Genomic DNA, 22,563 nt, shown 5'->3' with positions numbered 1-22,563 from the left:
TCAAAATACCGTGGGTATTCGCGGAGCGAAGATTTGATTTCGAAACTCTCGCAGCGTCGCCGGATCAGTGACTTCGGGGGTATCGGGAGGAAGCAACGCCGCGTTCGAGAGAGTCACTGGAGAGACAAAACGAGACGAAAGGAACCCCGTCCCACGGTTCCACGTACCTGACCTGACGTCACCGGTTATTTATGCACCGCCGAGTAACGGCTGCTCGCCGATTTCGCCGTCCGCCTAAGAATACACACGCACGCACTCTTTCTCTTTCTCTCTTTCTCGTCTTCTTTCTCGCACCGCCTCTCTGTTCTCTATATCTATGCGATTGGCACAGAGCGCAAGAGACAGTGTGACTGACTCGATCAACTCTCGTCTCACGGATACTTGTATTTGACTATATCGAGGGAAAGCCCACGCAAGTTCGGAAGTTCGTGAGAACGGGAATGGTACTGTGCGCGAAAGCCATCAGAGAATTGCGATACATAACAATTGATCCAATCGAATCTCGAAATTACACGTATAAGTCGACGAAGTAGTAGTCTCTCTTTCGCAGAGATAAAACAAAAGTGATCCCGAACTCTTGTGCATCCTAATACAATTAGTTTAGTTCGCAAGTAAGAAGACACACGAAATTCAATATTTCTGTCTGTTATCTATTACAACACCTATTGACGTCACGTCTACACTTTAACGTCCCGTTGTTTTCTTATGCTTATGTGTCTCGACTGTAAACGGGTTCTCACAAACGCACGTGTCTCTGAGTTTCAGTTTTCCTTGGTACGAATGCATTAACGTTAAACGTGCACAGTCGGAATTTTCTGGTAGTCGATTAATTCGGAGACTTCGCTAGAGAACTTCTAAATTATTTGAAACAGTTTGAATCTAAATTCAGAAAAACTAGTAAAATAAAGTTAAACGATATAAAAGAAAACTAATTAATTTCCACTCGCGATGAATACTGATTTCGAAGAACAGTTTTTCGGGCAAATCGATTCAACAATCGAATGACGCAAGCTGTTCAACCGCGTGAATAGCTTATACTTCGAACTGTTCGACCACGCAGTTCGCTCAAATCCATATTGAGTTCTAATTGAAATCGCCGTGTGAAAGCGCAGCTTAATCGTTCTGTTATCATCGAATAACCAACGGTTGACTTCGATTAGATATCATGAAAATGCTAGAAACAATCGCCCGGGGATTAATTTCGTTGCCTCGCTACCGATAACGAGCTCCATTCCCTAGCCAAGGTCAATGTCGCAATGCTTTCCTCGTACTTCCGTATGAAGTTTTTGTTTGCGACTGTACGGAACGTTCACGGAAAGTGCAAAAATCAAATTATTAAATCATTTCTGCGCTCTAACAATAAGTTGATCTCCATGAACGAATCAGTGTCAACTATTTTCTGTTCTATCGTGGTCGACATTGTCTAATGTTCAATTTCCGTTTAAAAAAAAAAACTAAAAGATTCCACGTTTCCAACAGGAAATTATATCCTTAAAAATTACCAAATATAGAAACCTATATTTTATATCAAATATAAAAATTTAAGAAAAAATATATTAAAAAAATAAAATTTCACAATTATTTTGTAACATCTTGTATGTATTATCGCAAGATGTATTTATAGCTCGCTAAATTAAGTACACGTCAAACATCTTCGATAAGACATCTATAATGTCACGACGACCAAGCGCTTCGATAGTCGAGACACAATCGAAGATGTAAATACCGCTCTTATCTCCAAACCTCGAAACATTATAAAAATTCCCCTGATGCAGATAAATCCATCGGGACTCCCCGCGCGTTGCATACCATAAGGCACAAGCATAATGTCACGCGATACATCAATAACAAGAATTATTAACGCTTACGTGTGCAAAGCGGCACGCGATGCCAGGAAATCGGCGCGTGTTAAATCAACGCGAGCAAATGCTTTTAGCTCGAATTCCGAGCGACATCGCAGTCGCTAAAGCTTGAAAACATATATTATTATCGATATCAATGTCAGAATTTTTTATTTTTATATTTAAAAAATTAAACTTAACTCCTTTTTAATCTCCTCTACTCGCATCACCTTTAATTCAAAAATGTATTTAAATCACCGTGATGTATTTAAATCACTGTAGATCGCTTTCTCTCTATTTCCCAACATCCTCTTTTTCTTTGAGATATAATTCCATGTATAAAGTGTAACGAAAAAGAATACGGCAAAGGAAAAATAAAGTGGCTCTTGAATCGCGAGAAACTCACGATGAACGAGGAAATCCGCGCAATTTATGCACATCGGCAGATAAAACTAAATTAATGCGCGCACGTACGGCCACCTGCAGTCTGCAGGATAATAATCAACCATCAGCCACGTCGGAAAAGATTATCGTAAATTCCATCATTTGCCCGAGTCGTCAAACGTTTTCGTTCTCTCTTTCATTCTCTTTTTCTCTTGTACTTTCTCTCTCTTTCTCTCAAGTCTGTCGGCTTTGATTCGCCGCCGATATCGAGTTCCGGGATTTACTCGTGCGAGAATAGACTCCGGAATTTTCGCATAATGTAAAACGCGTACCCTCCCCAGTTCGTATGAATTCCGCCAGTGTCTCCTCCTATTTCCCTTCGACCCTCCCTCACCTCTTTCTCTCTCTAGCTGGTTTTCCAGGCTCGAACTAGCGGCTGCGGCGTTTCCCTTTGTTTTCCTATCCTCCTTCCGCTTCTCGTGTCTCTCCTTTCCCGTTCCGCAGCGCCGGCCGCATTCACGGCGCGTCGCAACGGCACCGTTTTCCCGCGGATAAAAGCGCGACAGCGATTACGAGGAACGAGAACCGCCGCGCGAATTCACGCGACCACGATTTACGGGCCTTCTGTGGCCGTCGAGGATCGAATACTCTACTCGCCGCGAATTCTCGTGCCTTTTAAACACGCGGTTCAAAAAAAAAAAGAGAGAAAACCTACACGATGTTGATCGTTTTTCGCCCGCGATATCAAGCGTAAATAAAAGCGTTTCTGTTCTTGAAAGAAAGAAAAAGAACTTGCGTATATTTTGTCGAGATCAACGATGTCGAAAGTCCTAACATACTCACTACATTTTCACTAAACCAATTTAACCTAGCTACATAAAGCGTTTAACGTTAACAAAAATTCAGCTAAATGCAAATAAGATTCGCGTCTTGTGAGGCCATAAAACGCGCGACATATCCGGCGGAATAACGAGCAAGGCAAGCTTCGTTATTCCATTGCGGTCGGTTTTGCGGTCGGTTTCGCTACTACAGTTGGTAGTCGTAAGCCGAGAGCTCAACGCACGGCGCCCGTTACAAATCGGCATTATTTCGAGAGCTGGCTAGTGGCCAGCGGTCCTGCATTCCCTCAGATTGGTATTTTAATAAGCCCGTCCCGTGGCGCGTTCTCATCTCACGGGACAAGAACGAGAGAACTCTCATTCTCGATTGCGAAAGTACTCGGGAAGAGGCCGGAAAAGTACTTGGAACAACGAGAAGGCGTATAATTCGATTTGTTTGTGTCAATGTGACGTTGGTATTCGCAATCACGTCACTCGGATTAAAACTGCCGCTTCTAAATTACTGATAATAAGTCTCCGCGAGAAAAAATTTTCAAAATATATAAAGTATTACAAAAAATTAAAGTGTGTATAGCATTTTTATAGTTATTAAAGACTAATTGAACTACCCGACGTTATCTGGGATTATCACAAAGTGTCAAAGGGATGAAATCAGGGGGAAGGGGTGTCCAGTTTCATGGTAGTCTATGTTTTCCACAGGGGTCTAGAGACTAACTATGCAAAATTTGGTCCAGATCGGTCAAAGGGTTATTTAAGAGTTAATAGGAAACACAGATAAGCATCCTAGTTTATATACATATATATAGATGTCTCTCTTGATATATTTTTCATACAAAATTAAGTCAAAACTCCGATGGAAATGTACTTATTCCTCTTTCTAGAACATCACAGATGTAATACAAACATCAAGAATTCAACATCTCGTCCGCTCCCATCAGCAATAAGATCGAGACATTTTCACGACTCATATCCTCAAATTTCTCATTTAGTATTCAATTATCTCGGGACCAAGAATATCTCTTCGAAATCTCAATGTAATAACATCTGCAGAATTTAATTTTGACGAAGAATAGAGACGGGTTTTCCATTCAGAGATCACTCATGAAACTCGCGCGCGAGTTTCACCGAAAATTTCAATATTGCCGAGCACAAGAATCATAAGGTACCCTTCAATAACCATGTTCTCGAGATAACCGCGTGTGCTCAATTGGCTCGGCCGATTCGTTCCGCATCGGGATAACGGATCTTTGGCGTTACGCGCTGCGTATCAGCCGATCGATATCTCGCTCCCTTCCGATCTCCAGGACCACTCTCGGGAGCGATATTCTTTCCTGCGTCTCGAACATCTTCCAAATCGTCGTGTACGCCCTTTCTGATCTTACCGATAGACGAGGGGGGAAAAAACGAGAGAAAGGCTGGCCGGGGCGTCCTCGCACGTTCTTCCCTTTATTCTGCCCGAAGATTAATATTATTCCAGCCGCGTGCGCACGGGCTGATCCCGCACCCGCCCAACGCGCGTATCTATGTCGTATCTCGCTAGGATTTTCCCGTAGGAGCATCCTTAAGATGACAAGAAGCGCAGCTGGGCTCACCAAGCTCGGCATCCCCCGGCCGAAGCTGCACGATCTCTCACGTCCCGAAGGGAACGCTTAAAACTTGTCCGGGACCCATCCCGCGAATAGAGCTCGTAAATCCGCCACGTGCGTGTAAGAGTTCGTATATCGGTTAACGATTAACGATCGCGTTGCCGGCGCGGCGCGCGGCGGCTCGATTGCTCGATCGTTCGAGCAAATTGAAGAAGATCCGGCTCGAGTTCCGAATCAATCGCCAATTTTCGGATGCGTCCGGCGTCTATGCGCGGTAAAAGCTTGATCGGGTTCACGCGAAAAACTACGGTGCTATAATCACTGTCAGGGATAATGGTAGCCTCGGGCGTAATACCCACCTCGAAATTTCCACCGCGGCTAATAACGTATGAAATGAGCGCTCCATTGCCCGGAACACACTTTCTCGACGAGCGTTTATTAATATTGGAAAATCTCGTATCTCGACGATCGCGGCGGCCGATAGTAAATTCCGAAACCGCCCGTTACAATACAGCGACCCGATACCGGGATCGGTACGCCGCCCTCGCTCCCGGATGTGGCGAGCTATCGTATTCCGCGCTCCATTTTCTTCCGAGTCGCTAAATAAAGTTAAACGCACGGAGCAACGTCGATAAAACGTCACGGCGAAGCCGTAGTTCTAGCGGAGAGATATATTTACTGAATTCGAAAAATAATGAGAGAGAGAGAGAGAGAGAGAGAGAGAGAGAGAGAGAGAGAGAGAGAGAGAGAGAGAGAGAGAGAGAGAGAGAGAGAGAGAGAGAGAGAGAGAGAGAGAGAGAGAGAGAGAGAGAGAGAGAGAGAGAGAGAGAGAGAGAGAGAGAGAGAGAGAGAGAGAGAGAAATCTATTTCTATACAATCGTTTTGGCAAGCTGACTAGCTACTAGAGCGAATGTTGATGAAAACAAAAAAATTGTTTACAATTTGTAATATCTTGGATAATCGCATCGTGATTTGAGATTGATACTAAACCATGTAATTTGATTTATTGTTAGATTTTCCTAAATTGAAAAGAGTATCGGCGTGTAGACAAAGAAAGAAATTAATTTATAATCATTACACCATGAAATGGTGGAATTGTATCAAAAAGCGTGAGATATCTAGAAAAGTTTCATATCTTGAGACGTAGTTAGATAAATACATTTTTATTCGAGATTAATTAAAAGTATACTCAGTTAATTGTAAGAAAAGAAACGGATTACTAATGTGAAACATAACGCTTTAAATGATTGTACGACTTTCGTGGAATGAATTCCGCAATATTACATAATAGTGAGAATATAATGGATCTCATTAAATCTTACTAAATAAATTTAATTAAAACCAAAGAATAACTTCCAAATAATATAAAACCAATAGAAACGGGCTATGAAAAATTAGAATAAAATTTGCTTATTTAAGACGTCTATTAAACTGACACAGCCACTTTAGCACAATCAAATAAAACATACACAGAAATTTAGTGCTCTTTTGATGCTAATTTGCTGCTCTATTCCGGATTTTGTTGCTGCAGCCATTTCGTAAAAAACAGTGACTGTGCTAACTTGAGACTTAAGCGACGAATATTAAAACGCAGGCTTAGTTGTGACCGTACTTGTTAATTAAACATACAGAGCGTCGCTCAATTTAGAATCGACTCATTTCATATACAATACCAGTTTCATGTACTTTAATTGTACTAAATAAAATAGATAAATCGCGCGGAATACTTGACTTGATAAACAGCCAATACATTTACAAGTCGCGGCCTATATAATTGTCATTAATTGTTCGTAAGAAACAATCACATTTCGATAGATAACGCACGGAGTGGCTCGCGCTGTTACCTGCCGACTCGAGTCTCGCCGCGCGGAATAATAACGCGGCGCGTTGGTGGCCTTGCTTATGTATACGCACAAGCGCGCTACAACAAACGCCAAAGCTGCTCACCAACTAGTCTCACCGACACAAATATTTAACGTGTTATGAGATAAAACTACATAGAATGCTTTTTTTCCATTTCAAACTAGTTATTGGTACACGATCGATACACGGCTTCCCGTAACTCGAATGACTTGATCCGGTAACTCGTGTATTATTCCACTTTGCCACTCGCAAAACAGCGAATATGTTATAAATTTAAAAGATTCAAGCGCATTAGAATCCAAATGTCATTAAACGCGATCCGTAATTATCGCGAAAAAATAGTTTGTAGTTTTTTAGTTACTTTAATAATCGTGAAATACGATGGCGTTTGTCATCTTCGAACACTTGTCGCAACCGTATTTCAAGGAACAGTACACGACACATGGAGTGGCTCGCGCCACTACTTGCCGGCAATGCCGGCTCGAGTCTCACTGCGAGAATGGTAGCGCGCAGCGCGACGACCTTGTGTAAACATGCGCGCCGTACGCCGCAATAACAAACACCAAGGCCGCGCGCCAGCAGAACTGTTATCGGCTCGAAATGTTTAACGCTTCATAAAACAAAATCACGCCGAACATCTTATTCCTTGCACTTTAATAAATGAGCTATTATATATATCACATTTTGTGTGTTTTGTCTTGTAGTCTGATTACCGTCGTCTAAAATAATGACTGATTTCATCCGATTGAGAGAGCATCTCCGAATGGAAACATATATTGCTACTCGAATCTCAATTGAAAGAATTTGCTGATTTTGATATACATATATATATATATATATATATATATAGAGAGAGAGAGAGAGAGAGAGAGAGAGAGAGAGAGAGAGGAAAGTGCCCTATTATAAGACAGGATCCTAATATGAGATATGTTAAGCTAAAAGGCCCTATATAGGCCCCATCTGTTGATCCCACCATGAAAAAACTCCGCCATCTCTTATTAGGATCCTATCTCATAATAGGGGACTTTCCTCTATATATATAATTATTCTAAATATATATTACCAATAGCAAATATATATATTAACTGCATGGCGAATTATTTAATGTTTCTTTTAATATAATAGTTTGTACACAATTGATTAATTAATTAAAAAGATAATTACACTAGTATTGTGTAAACATATATATAATTACACTAGTATTTAAAGATTGTAGTTTATCTTCCTATAAAAAATAACAGTTTTAATGTTTTAAAAATCTATTTTTAAGTCAAGATTTTTGTGTACATATGTAACCATTCTCCTCTTAAGTCTCCGGAAAAATGTTATAAGATAAAAAAATTATTAACCTGAACTTTTCTCAAGAATTGATTATCGAACTGCGAAAGATAAAATTCAGGCTGTGTCGTAAGACAAACTTCATCCGAGTTCTTCAATTAAATCGCAATTTCAAATATGATGTAAATAATATTAAATTGATTCTTAAGCTCTATTGATTAACGTATCATGTTTCAAGATTGGTTTCGCCCTTCTTTGGCAGAAATACGCGACTATAAATACGAGTGTAAACGTTCGAGGATTTTTGGGAATATTTGCGTTATCAAAGTGGCTCTTTTACGTGGAATTTTCCTCCACAATCTTTCCTCTCTCCGATATTCAAAATATGCAAATATTATTTTAAGCGAAATAATAATTCATACATTTTGTTTTGTTTCGATATCAACCAGAAGTGACGGTAAATAAAGCAGACTTAAAACGATCACTAGCTCCATTATTCTCGCGTATTTTCGCACGGATAGATCGTCCGAAGGTAACAGATTTAATTACATTTTCCTAGTAATTACTGAAAATAATATTGCGCTACAAAACAATGTTGCGCTTTCACGTAAAACGGAGAGAGAGGGAGGGAGGTAGAGGGAGGGAGAGGGAGAGGGGAAAGAGAGGGGGAGAGAGGAAGAGAGAGAGAGAGAGAGAACTGAAGAATGAAAACAGAGTGGAGCACGGCGCGCAATGGGAGGCTGAAAATTACTACCCCGTTATAATACCCTTGATTACGGTTCGATTAGCGAAACCATTTATACGCTATTCATAAAACTCGCACCCGCGCGAAGCGTGGAAATCGTGCGATAGAGGAAGGGAGTAAAGAGAGATAGGGGGCAAAGCAAGGAAACACGTAAAAGGACAGGATCGAATTGACGTGCTGGCCGTAATGGAATTGCCTGGGCAAAGTCGGCACGATTTTCCGCGCGATTCCACTCCGTGATTCGCATTCTCTCGGTCCCGTAATATTCGCGAGCGCGCCCGTGTGTATGTCGGATATTCGTTATCGGTTATTATTCTCGCTTAAAAATACGAAATACAAATCGAGCAATATTCAGTTTTGTTTCGATGATATTCCGCGTGAATTCAACTCAGCCAACGTTAAAACGCAACGTGAATTAGCGGCGCTTTATAGAGAGCTGCATTTCGGTTTTCGGTTATTACTCGCCGCGAGTTTTAACGTACTCTCGCTCGTGACGTTAAAGTTATCGAGAACTGAAGTTCCTGTATATTATTTTCGATTGTCGCGAACGTGCGTACGTGTACGTGTTTATACGTATGAAAATGGCCCTCCAGTCTCTCGCAACACACATTCGCTCGTAAACAGACCGTAAGTTTCGGACGAAATTGACTTTCACAACCGTAAAAGCCGAAACGATAAAACAGGACTGTAATGGGCAAGTCATCCTTAGCGGTGAATTACAAGTAAGCCGCGTATTTTCGAGCGTGTGAGTTTTCCTTGTTTCGCTTTTATCTGGCATCAGTTCGACGATAACGGTATCCCTCCATGATAATAAAAGATCACGAGGAACGGCGGAGAACGTAATTCCGACCGCGAGAAAATTTTCACTCCGCGCGGCGGATGGAGTCGAGAAAGTTTCGCGGTCTGTGTCAATGACTTCGATGTCTGTTGGGACAAACGCGTTTTCAAGCTAATGCGATCTAAGCCTAAATCCAGACCTAATTAATCCACTGTACATCTGGCTACACGATCTCACCCATGGAAAACTATCGTAATTAGATTAAACTGCATAACGAGCACTTAAGAATGAAACACAGAGAGCGGTACTCTTACGCTTCAATTGTCGACACTAATTTACCATTTAAATAAGCGTTTAGGGTAATGCAAATTTAAAAAATAATATATCTAAATAAAATAATCCATACAATGTAACATAGTTGTAAATATTATTAATAAGTTCTAACTTTTTGAGAAATAAGTAAGAACATGCAGATGAACTATCTAAAAATATTAAACTGAAGAAAGAAAAAAATAAAAACGCAAAATTTTTTCAAAAACGTTGCACCTATAGAATAGCGATCGTACCTATAAAATTTGTGATGATTACATATACCTTACACACATTCATAATAAAAAAAAATGCACATATAATATCTCCAATTTTTGCGAAAATAATATTCACGGTTTATAAAATATCAATAATACGTTATCTGTAATTAAATATATTTATAACAAAAAATATCGATATCACGGTACAGCTAATCTGTTCATAGCAGTCAGATTTCTCTCGTATGATTCACACGTACGTGCAATTAAATATATATATATATATATATATATATATATATATATATATATATATATATATAGGTATTCTAAGGTTGTAGCATTTCCGCAATGCGTTATTCTCGGAGTAGATCCATTCTCTCGCGCCGCGTCACGTTCTTAACCGCAGAATCAGCTATACGCCAGCCGTGGTCGTCAATGTAGATGACAAACCGTCCGTCAAACCGCATACACTACCGGAACCCGGTCTGTCGGTCCCCGGTCCGGTGATCTATGCCGGAGTCACTTCTTGCCTCCGGTCCATCGGCCAGAATAATCATCCGCTGTATTTCCCCGCTTGGCATCGCGATTAATTAGCCCGCGCTGCCGATGTGGCTCGTTCAATGTGATTTACAACCGTTTTATCGCTCTGACACTTTTGCATCGATCTGTCCGCTATGCGTTTCATTACATATTTCATCCCCCGTGTATAATCTCCTTTCGAAATTATCTGATAAATTCATATCGATAATTAAAATAGTAAAGTAGTTAATAGCCTATATATAGGTACGTGTAATTTTATAAGTTCGCATTTAAGACTGTTGCAATTTTAGAGCTTTTGTTGTACATCTTTTCTCTTCACTTGTTTATTGACGTGTTTGATTTCCCTCTTATTCGGAGCGCTTAAGGGCGATTTATCAGCAAACGCAAATAGAAATAGCAATCAGCGCAATCATCGGCAATCACCGAGCGCACTCACGTCGCACCCGATTCCATTTAACCGCGCACCAGTCCGGTTTTCAGCGCGCGGGCCCCGTGTCCTCGTTCTCGGCGACCTGCTGCTGCTTGTGGGTCAGTAGGTCAGATCGCCGGTGCACGCTCCTGTCTCGGCAAGGTGAAGATATCGATCGCACGCGCGCGTGCTGACCCAGTAAGGATGCAACCGTTGCGCGACGGCGGCGGCACGCAGGTGCGCCGAGGAAGAGGCGATTGCGACTTATTACGAGCGCATGTTACAACGATAATCGTAAATCATCTCCGCGTCGACCGGCGACAACCCGTTTCCGCCACAAATCGAGACGATCGATACCAATCATTCCTGCTCGCTGCCTTCGGGCGACAAATAAACAAACTTTATTCGCGTTTTATACGAACTGGAAATAATACGATATGAAAAATATTTGTAATTTTACTGAAAAGTAATACGTGTATTTAGAATTGAAGTAATATGGATGTAAACACGAAATGGAAACCTGTCTCAAATTACACTACAAAATATGGAGTAAATAGCAGAGTAAAAAGTGCAACCGCACTGTATAAATTGTTTTATTAACTAAATCCAATATTTATGTATCGATAATAGGCTTTCTGTCTATTAAATGCAATTTTTGAGTAAATTAAATCTAATCTAAAAAAAAATTTAAGAGATATGATAAGAATCACCTAAAGTACCTTCAGAAATCAAAAGAGATCCCCTTGAGCCTTGAGCATCCTTAGATTAAAGCACTTGAGAATTTCTATGATGAAAGAAATATAAATAATAAATTTTTATGAAATGCGTTCAATAATCTGAGTTGAAGTGGAAAAATGCAGAATTGATTTTATACATTAGTTGAGTCTGATAGGTTCCACCAGGCCGAATTATTTTTATATGCGATATCCCGCTATCAGATTCAATTTAGTGGTTTTCCAGGAGTTGACACGCGCTTCGAAATAAATGTATCGTATGTAGGTCAATAGGACACTGGTTCATGCTGTGCCGGGGAAAGAGTGGTGACGCATGATCAAGAAGACATATACATGTACACGTACACATACACATACCGCCATTACTGAACGTTTATGGAACAAGGTTGCAAGCATGCCTGGAAGCTCGTATAAAACTGTTACGGATCAATGCAGGATGTTTTCGTCGAGCAAAATCTCTCGACTACAGGCTCTATATAGGATACTTGGCAACTTCAACAAAACTTTTATTCCAAGCTTAATTATACTCCCGAGTTATTGATCTTACATGAAAAATTGAAGATTAGAACAAAAACAACGAACTCCCTGCAGACATTTTTTCTTTATTCAAACAGCCCCGTTCGTAAGATTTCTTACTCGACGAATCATCCTGTATTTCTCGAGTGCCGCATCGTTTCGCGATAAAAAGAAACGTTCCTGCGTTGGCGTCCTCGTACATCCTTGCCTCGTAAGCCGGCGAAATAATGGGAGAGAAAGGGCAAGCCCGCGCGAGGTGGTTCCGGGTGCAGAATCGAGTGCGAAGTAACGGACGTTAATGAGAGAAGGTTATAGCCGAGGGAGCGGAAGGTGCTGTAAGTGGCAAACTGTTGCGGACCTGTCACGGATGGAAGGCGGGACGAAGATTGGTCGACCAGAGTCGGAGAGAAACGACCAAGCGGCGAGAGTGTATGCGATAACGAGATATAGTATATTGCAGAGACCTGAAAATTCGCGGAAGCTATTCTCCAAAATTTCTGGGCTGACCTTTTGTCACGATTTTTCGCAAAATGATGAAATCGAGCGATTGCGACGCGACGAAAGCTGATAAATGTTTTAACTAGTCTATCTCTGAAAAAAATTAGTTTTCAAAATTTCGAAAAAAAATTCTGCAGATAATTCTGATATAAATAGATCTTAATAAAAATACTTTCTAAAACTGAAAAGCTTCTTATTTTTACTATACAGTCGCGTCTTTTGGATACGATTCAGAAAAATCACACAAACTGCGCGAGATACACTTTACAACTGTCGCTAACTTCGTGGAAATTGCAAATTCGAAGTCACATTTTCTTGAAGCGCGATGCATACAAGATCCGAGATGTGATGTCTTGACGAAAACCGTTACGGATTTGTCATTGACTGCCGAAGAACAGACAAGAATCGAAGCGACGATGAGTCGTCTCTTTGCGCGCAATAAGTAATGACCAGCATTAAATTCAAACGAGTTCCTCCCTTGACTGCATAACTTACCTCGAGAGCGGCGGCTGCCAGCGATCCGCACTGGAAGGAACGGAGGAGGAAGAGAGAAACTGTGGGAACTGGGAAGGATAAGCGGGGAGATCCGTGCGCTTCCCGGGAAACGCGCTGCCTCTTAATTGGTATCCATCCTACCGAGAACTCGTGACCTGAGCTATGACACTGATATATTTCTGATTGATGTACGATAAAGAACTTACGTACCACTTATGAAGTTATACACGTCAGATAGAAAAAGTAGATCAATCCTTTTTCACACAATAAAATTGATTTAAAATCCATATGAAAAAAGTTTTAGTATTTCTTGCAACACTACTCTACTATCAAAGCAGTTTTGCTACTAAAACGGTTTTTTCTATTTTCTGTAATCAATAGCATTTAAAATTTCTATAAGAAAGCTTATATAAGCAAATACATTATGTACATTAAGAATGATTAATCCTAGCACTTCCAGAACTTAGAATTTGTTAAGCCTTTTTTCAGTCGAGTTTTTTCGCGTCGTATTTGGATATTACGTGTTTATCGTAATTTTATATGTTTATCGTGATTATCGTTAATTTTTAATAAAGTTACGTTAATAAAGATACAAAATTCTATTTTTATTGATTAATTTAATAATATGTAATTTATTTTTAATCTTAATCTGTTATTTATTTTTAATCTTTATGTTTAATCTTTTACATTATTAAACATACTTATAAATGCCACGCTATCAAACAGTCCTGAGTCTACACTATTATCTACTACTATCTACACATTATTTGTTTGATTTAAAAAAGTCTATCAATTCTAGATTCCGAAAGTGCTAAGACATTGATAAACAGTATATTTTTCGAGAAATTCATAAAAGTCATGTTGCGCCAATTGTAGCAACGTTCTGTGTGAAAAAGGCTAAACAGGAAAACGATTACATATTTTTTTAAATTGAATCTGATATCGCATTATCATTAATTAGGTTCTCACAGAATTAATCAAAATTTACACAGTATTTAACGCGTTAGGTTCGCCACAGTGGTATAGCTATGACAAGAGGTTTTCTTACACGCGATGAAGATACACGAACGTATATCCAGCGGCGATGTATACTTCCGATAGAGATTAGAGAGGCATAATCTCGCGGCGATAAGTGCTCGTATAAATACACGTATCACCGTCTGCTTCTCGGTAGCACGTGCCGCACAACTGCATGCATCGAGGTAATTCAATGTAACATAAGGCGATGTCTCCGGGCTAAAATCGCACAAAGCAAGGATGGAGAGAGCGACACGAGATCCATTTATGGGAATGTACCAGATCTATATTGTGCGATTCGCTAGCAGCAAGTCGTCTTGCCGCATAATCGGATTCCCGATTTCCAGATTCGCTCGAACGCACGACGGTATGAAATTATCTCAATACAGTAGAAAATATTTCACCTGATTGTATAAAAATATGTAGAACAAATTTAAGCGCTAAGCGTCGTTCTTGTCAACATAAATATTAAAGAAAATATTATGACGAGGATTTTCTTTGGAGAGTATTTGATTTATTTTTCCAAAATCTCTTCCCATATATAATTTTGACTAACTGGTACATAACATAAACCACGGTTATTCAAAAACTGGACTATGAATACGTCCTCAGTAAAGAAAAATTCTCGTTGAGAAAAAATCGATTTTACATGAGCCAGAAAATCCGTAGTCAAAGGAACTTCCTGGTTCAACAATGGTTTTGAGATACTCCTATATTAATGTATAAGAAAAAAACGAGCGTTCTTTTCGTGACGGTGAATACGTGAAGGAAGAACGCGAACAATTGCAAGATCCCATACGATCTTTCAACGGCGCGGCCTCGAACCGCGTTCTCGCGAAAAGTGCCGGGCTGATTTAGGGTTTCGGTTTACAAGCGGGCGACGCTTCCATTTCCGCGTCGGGACCCGCCGACGACCGAATCGCAGTGCACGACCGGGGAAAGGTTTCGTTCATCTATGCCGCCGTTCAATTTCCGCGCGACGTTTCAATTTCTGCCGGCCGACGCGCGCCCTTTCGTTCGCATTCAATTCCGCGGAGCGCCCTTCATCTCTCGCCCCGCGATACATATCGCCAATGCCAGATTCAACTATTTTCGATCCCCGGGGGTGATGGATTAACCCCTCCTATCCAAAACTATCACGCTGTCTACGATTGTTGTATACGTTCTCGTCGAAAGCTTAGAGTTCCGGTAGCGATGAAGAAGAATGATTTATGGCGGAACCATATCGTCCTGTCTCTTCCTTTCTCTGTCTCTGAAGAAACGCTCACGTAAATGGACGCTTTATACAAGCGTTTCTCCTTTTGAGGTATTGGATTTCCTGAAGCAACACCAGATTTTCAGGGAACTTAAAAGAGCGAAGTAAATTCAACAAGATTCTTCGCGGTAGAGATAACTCAAAGTAGAGAAAATTGCAAGGTACGAGTCATTCCGTATTGTGCGTCGAACAATTTACTCGTAACAAATATTTGTAAGAACTTACACTGTCTTTAAACTTTTACTATAAATAGTGAAATCTAAGTAATAATAATAACCAATGTTTATATACTTGATATATCGAGAATCAAGATACATGCAAAGTTACATAAGTCTAATTTTCAACATTATTTATAATCAGAGATCGAGAAACTCGGTAATACCAGTATATATACATAACATTTTAGTATTATATTATACACATTGTGGTATTATGTTATAATATGATTTGTGAGATATATTATAATGCTCTTCGGTATTATATTATAATACTATTATTACATTAACTAGATCTTGTCAAATCGATATTGTAAAATCAATCACACTTGTAGTGTTTCCTTAATATCTATTCACAAAAGTTGTAAAATCAATCATATTTGTGGTGTTTCCTTAATGTATATTCACAAAAGATGTTATTAGAGAAAGAAAGATAAATATATAAAACTTGAAATTTTATACATAATTAATATAATCGCATTGTTAATATGCGTATATTAATCTTTTTTTATCAGAAATCAAATACATAATAAATTGATTTGATATTATTAGCATTCAAACAAACTCTAATAGGTACATATAATAATATATAACTGATACTGTCGAAAATTGATGAACATTTCTATTGTATGTCAATATTTGATGTTCTCAATATTGGTAATCAATACAAGTAGTAAAAAAGAGATAATACAATTATACCGAGATATAATTGGCGTACACCTGTCAGCAAAATTCTTTCGGTATTCAGTCTCTCTTACTAACGATTACTAGAGAAGAGCGCGTCGTGCGGATGCAGATGCACCAGACAATGCGTTGAGAAAAACGAGGGGGAAAAAAGAGCGAAGCGGGAAAGAGGAGGAAGAAGAGCGGAAGAGGAGCTTTAAAACGCCGTTATGTCGTAACTCGTCGCAACGATGATCGCACAGTGATAACGCGACGCTCGAGTTAACAAAGGCCTCTTCTCCGTTTTGCCATCGTGCCGCTTCTCTTCGTTAATAATAATGTCGTCCGGATGCAAGGCATGTAGAAGGCCTTGAACGAACGATATTTCATGATTTCTCGAACCGTATTTAATTAGTACCTCGCGTATCTAACGGCAGACTTTTTAACTATTACAGATAGAGAGAAATAAGTAGTGTTATTTTTAATTTAATCTATTATTGACAGCTGTGAATGTAACATTCTTGCTTGCATACCACAAAATCGCTTTGACGCGTTAACGATTTTTTAACCTACTTTAGAGCACGCGATATCCTGCGAGACTGGCTCTGCGGAATCTCGTGGATCATGCGTGCAACCGTAAAGGCAATTACGCGCATCGACAATGATAACGCCCGACTATAACCATACGGGTAACTATATCGCGTGCTCCGGGCATATATACGATGACAATAGACTACCGCATTCGCTCGTATAACGTTTATGTCATACGAGACGACCGAGGCGCAAACTCTCCACCAGCGGTAAACAAGAATAGTGCACCGAGACGCTGATTTACGATCACGATCGTAATTGCAATCGTGGAAATGACTGTCGTCATAATTAGGAAAAAAGGGAGAAAAAACGCCCCATTCGTTGGCATCTTGAAGCGCCGATTGTGTGTTTATTAATCGTCGTTCGACGCTTCGACGATCGGAATCCGCAAGGTGATCAATTGCGAACGCGCAGTCTCTCGCTGAATAAGATTTAACCGCTGGCGCAGAGAATAAAATAAAACGCGGAGGATTACGCGAATATTAAGGAGTAAACTCTCCGGCAATCAAAATGGAAACTTGAAGGATTATGCAATCTGAGAAAAATAACTTGTATACTTACTTCCTCATCGCAGTGCCATGCGTCGAACGATCGTTGTGCAGGCTATACCATAACATGTGGGGCCCACAGGATTGAATTTAAGACCTGAAAGAAAAAAAAAAGAAATTCATTAAAGACGCGATTCTTTTTAAGTAAAAAGAGAAGAATTGCATGAATGAATATATTGAGAAATTTTCATTAAAAATCGCCTTCCGCGATACTCTATTTCCCGAAACTCGAACGCATTGTTTTGAATCGGAAGTCAACAGCGCAGCGTGAAACGAATACGTATGTCGGGTGTCGTGCGTACATGCGCACGCAATTCCGAGCGTGGTTGAAGTCCACGAACGAGAGCCGAGGCGCATGCGAACGCTAAAATAATTGCCGCAACTGCTGAACTCGGTTGATGGATTAAGCGGCAATTTGTAATGCCAGGTGATCCATCAAAACTTCGCGAAAGGTTAATCCCGATTTAAAGACACGCGAACGATCGCGTTCTCACATGTTCGAGTAATGATAATCGTTCGTACTGATAATTATATTAGGTTCGGAGTATTTCCGCCTTTAATACGCTAAAATTGCAATTAACGTATTTCGTTGTTACCACGGAGCGATATCCGGATATTATTGCCGGATATAATTTCATTGAACAGCGATATGTGATTCTCGATCCATTAATGAATAATTATGATAATTCGATATTATTTGAACAAAACAATTCAATTACATATGGTTGAGAACAATCAGATCTCTCATGCGGTTTAAGCCATCGCAATATACTAATACCGTTATACTTGGACTCGGAAGCGAAAGAACTCGCGTTTCCCGTCGAGGTTTCAAAATTTCGTGGCTCGGGCGCGAATGAGCAACGGCTGTTCCGGTAAGCAACAATGGCACGGCACGGCGTCACCGTAATGAACGCCGGAATATTCATGAAGCGAGGACGCGTCGGCGAACGACGTGAAAAAATTCAACGCGAAAGAGTTGCAACCGCACTTCACGAGAACGTGCGCCGAATCGAGCGACGAATGCATTTAGCGTCGACAATTCGCAAGTGCATTTATTTTTTTCGTCCTGCGTTTTTCCCCGTCCAATATCGAAAAATTCGTTGCGGCAACGAATGTGAAGAGACAAATCTTTTAACGCATTAAAAAACATATGCATCTGTGTCAAAACAAAGCAGTTTAAAAAAAGAAAGAAAAGCTTTCACGTTCCAAAATAAATAAATATTTTCGTTTGCGACAAGCTGATGGATCTCCAATTAGAGATGATATCAAAAAAGAAGCAAAAATCGATCTTTGTACAAAATTCATATATATATTTATAAATAAAAAGAGATAAAACACACTTTCCAATTAATTTGTCTGATTATGAACTGATCTTGCGACGCGTTGAAAGCAAAGAATTATCGCGGTTTTTTTTTTCTCTACGAGGGAAAGGTTTGAGAAATGAAACGGCAATTTTCGTTCTTTCGCAGAAATGCGTAACGGTAAGTCGTGTCTTCGCGCTCGTTCCAGACATTCCTGTCTCCCCTCGGCTTCTTACTCTCGAATTCCATTCGCGCTTATGCATCAACGCCGGTACCACCAGCCAACAGCATCCGGAAAGGAGCAAATCGCTCACTCGTTCACACATTCGCTCGCTCGCTTCGTCGCTCGTTCTTCGTTCCCATCGAATTCATTATGACCAAGACAGTCACGCTGCGCGTACGGTCCGTATATAATCGGCTCATTATCCTCAAGGCAGTCTACTTCGCAGACTATCTTCATTATAATGAATTGTAATGCGTACCAGCTTGAACAAAGGATAAACGCAGTTAACTAATCGCAGTCTGAGACGCTTCTTGCTGTCGCGATAGATGTTTACTAACATCTGTGAGATAGAAAGCGATACGTTCTCGAAAAGCAACTGTCTTGCACACACGATATAGAACGCGATTGCATATGGCGTAATTAAATCAATTAGTCGCACATATAATTATAATATTATTACGGTTGTATATATAGAGAGAGATAGAAGCTTCAGGCGATTGGCGGAATATTCAGGTAGTTGTGCCATTTTAATGTCTATAAATGATACCCGATAATTATCTATGTTTCATAAAGTTTTGGTTCATTAGCTTCTCGCAATACAAATGTACCAAAAATATTACGGACAAAGTAGAACGAAAATTAAAAAAAACATTGGCTAAATTAAAAAGTAGAAAAACACAAATCCCTTTCAAAAACTATTTTAAACGTTTTTCGAGAATGCTGTAGCGCTTCTTTGTTCGGAGAAAAAGAGGTCCGAGAGCCTTCTTTCTTTCGCTATGCGCGCGCGACAAGGTCGCTGCCTCCGGGAGTCGGAAAATTGTGTGCGCGCACGGCGTGGCGTACCCGTCTCTAATCCCTCACACGGGCATCTCGGTATCTGCCTGCGTTAGTGTGCTCATGCCCGAGAGTGGAAACCGAGGTAAACGAGCGAGACTCTCGAGAGTCGCGACTCTGAGAACCGGTTTCTCCAGGTTTCAGAACAAGTAATTTCGTTACGAGCTCTATTCCTCTCTCTGTCTATCTATCTCTCCGTCTCTCTTCGACTTTTAGGATAGAGAGAAAAGGAAAGGGGAAAAAGAAGGGAAAGGAAGAAACGAAGGAGAAGAAGAAAGAGAAGGAGAAGAGAAGGAGAAAGTTCGGCGACATCCTAGGATGATCTTCGTAACGAATCCCCTAAATCATTCGGTAAACGATCAGATCGATGCTATTTGACGATCAGCACCGCCGGGTTTCAATCGCTACCGATCGGAAATCGCAGTGATAATAAACTGAGCTTCCGGAATCGCGTACTCATTTTTAAATCAGATCGCAAATCGCTGACGCTTAAAGTGAAGACTTTTTCCTCTAAATTGTAGAGACCTAAATCTTTAATACCAACACTAAATGCGAAAAATTAATAAAAATTATAATTTTGGATTTAATAGCTTGCAAATGTGCACAACAGATGCAATAATCGTGCGCGAATATTAATGCAACATTCATTAAGTGAATTGTGGGCCGCTATACGTTTTCCGATAAATACGAAATCGTCGCGTGGAACAAATCGCGCTATTAGATAATAGCACATTGTCGAACGTAACATTCGTAACACTCTGTACTTAAACATTACATACGAATCGATCCATCAATCGCTCGTATCGTAATAACCGTCATAGGGTGCGCAGTAATAGACATTGGTCTATTATTAAATTACCGATACGCGTATAGGCGTGGCGCCCTGATGTGGCATTGCTCTCTTATAACTCGCAGCCAGTTCTATCTCTTTTTCTCTCGCAAAAGAGAATCGCCCGTGAGACGTTACTGCGAGATGGTATACGCGAAGGAGAAAGCGAAAGCGAAAGCGAGGCGGCGTAGAGACAGAGCGCAGTAACTGTTGCACATAAAATCGCAGAAGACTGCCTTCATCTCGCGAGACTTTTGTCGAGTGCAACACGTATATGTGCGTGCGAAACGACAATGACACGCCCGCATCTATCCGTTTTAGTTGTATATGTAAGATCAATTTAAGAATTATGTAACAATTGATTTATGTAGTCGACCGACATGCACCATTAAATTTATCCAATTTCAATTATATAATACTTCCTGTATATAAAATAAAATAAATATAGAACGAAGAGAGAGAAAAACGTCACATAATAATACAGTAGCTATTTAAAAAAAAAAGAAATTTAAGCACATGGATAACAGCGTTATCTCTTTCGATACTGAAAATCATAGTAAATTGTACAGATCGATTAGAAGTTCTTACAAATCTGGTAAAAATAGACATGGGATTATCTATATCTTATCGAAATTATTAGATAAAATCGTTAAGATCCATTTATTCTGTTGCTTATTCTGTTGCTTCGAGTTTTCTTTGTAACCTGTGAATTTAAATCATGTTACACACATTTGTCCTATATGATACTAAACTTGTTATGATGTTTATTTCAAAGTCTATTACTTAATCAGAAGAATTTGGAAGTATTACAAAGACATTTAAGGCTGAATTTTAGGAAGTTACAACAAAACACAGTGTTCAAACAACTTTTGCTGAGTAAAAATAGCTTCTCTCAATTCGCTAAAGAACAAATCACTCCGAGACAACCTATTATCAAGACAGAGAAGTAAATCGCATTTTAAATTAAAAAATGCGCTCACTGACTCATTTTCACTCGCCTTAACTTTCTACTGACCCTTCTGGTCGCCAGGAAGCAATTACTTTTAATCGAATAATACACCAGATTACTTTCTCTACAGCGAGCGAGTTGTTAACTTCAAATCGACTCATCTCTCGATCCTATTCAAACGCCATCGCTGTAAATAATTTATTATCTTCAAGAATAACTTGACTTTCTTATAAATATGACGCGTCTTTCATTCAGAGGTTCTTCTTTTCTGTCCAGTTATGATGACGTTATGGTTACGTTGTTATCATAATAGATAACAGTATTCCTGTGTATAATGTATAGCGATAACAGTCTGATACCTCATGATATCAAAAATAACAATCCAATGTGTTTTGGCAAAAATGCATTACGCGAAATTTGCATAGATAATTTATATTAAAATAAAAATATCTAAGAAATGTGAAAGAATGTAAAAGTAACTTTCTATCGAAGAGTACAAGTCGAATACCACTCAAATAGTATAAACTATATTCGTAAGAAATCAAATCTAAATACAGCACTTCTTAGAAACATTAGAAATGCCATATATTGTAATTTAGAGCATTATTTTTTGTCATTTAGCAAGTACTCGTGCGTCAATTGCAGTGACTAACCTCGCATAATCGCCGATAACACATGGTGAACTCATAAATTAGGATCCAATACTTCGCAGCGTTTGTAGCAATCATTCGTCGGAACGGCGCATTAACGTCGCGCACCGAACAAATAGGAGCAAAAGGGGCCGTCGCGCGATTAATTATGCCGATTAAACGGCGTAATTAAGAGCCGTGGCATTAATCGAACGGAGGGTTATATATGGGTCAAAGGAGAGCGTAAACTCGCCGCGTGTCAAAGGCACGTCGCGCGCATCTCGCTCTCGCGCGAATCTACTGCGCGTAAATTTTGTAGCCGCTTAACGATTAATATTCGTTCCTTTGTTCGCGCGCGAACTCGCTTTCCGCATCGCGTAAATACACAGCCACCGTAAATTTACACCAAAGTCGTCCGGGGATTTATTAAAGTTCTCCCGGACCCAAGCTGTGCGATCTACATATACGATCCT

The 22,563-nt window shown here is 39.9% G+C and overlaps 1 protein-coding gene across 6 annotated transcripts in view; it reads right to left on the bottom strand.

The window, feature by feature from the left end:
* LOC139769039 (uncharacterized) overlaps positions 1-22,563 on the bottom strand; it is a 173,289-nt gene that overhangs the window by 72,506 nt on the left and 78,220 nt on the right. For all 6 annotated transcript variants that reach the window (XM_071699787.1, XM_071699788.1, XM_071699790.1 and 3 more), the window contains one exon: positions 17,339-17,422. The gene's annotated coding sequence lies outside the window, so the exon portion shown is untranslated. The remainder of the gene's footprint in view (positions 1-17,338; positions 17,423-22,563) is intronic.

Source organism: Temnothorax nylanderi, unplaced genomic scaffold (assembly GCF_030848795.1).
Source record: "Temnothorax nylanderi isolate EJ_2023f unplaced genomic scaffold, tnyl_v1.0 TNYL_tig0019_pilon, whole genome shotgun sequence".
Lineage (NCBI taxonomy): Eukaryota > Metazoa > Arthropoda > Insecta > Hymenoptera > Formicidae > Temnothorax > Temnothorax nylanderi.
Note: the sequence above shows the minus strand (reverse complement) of the source record. Positions and strands in the feature narration are given on the sequence as shown.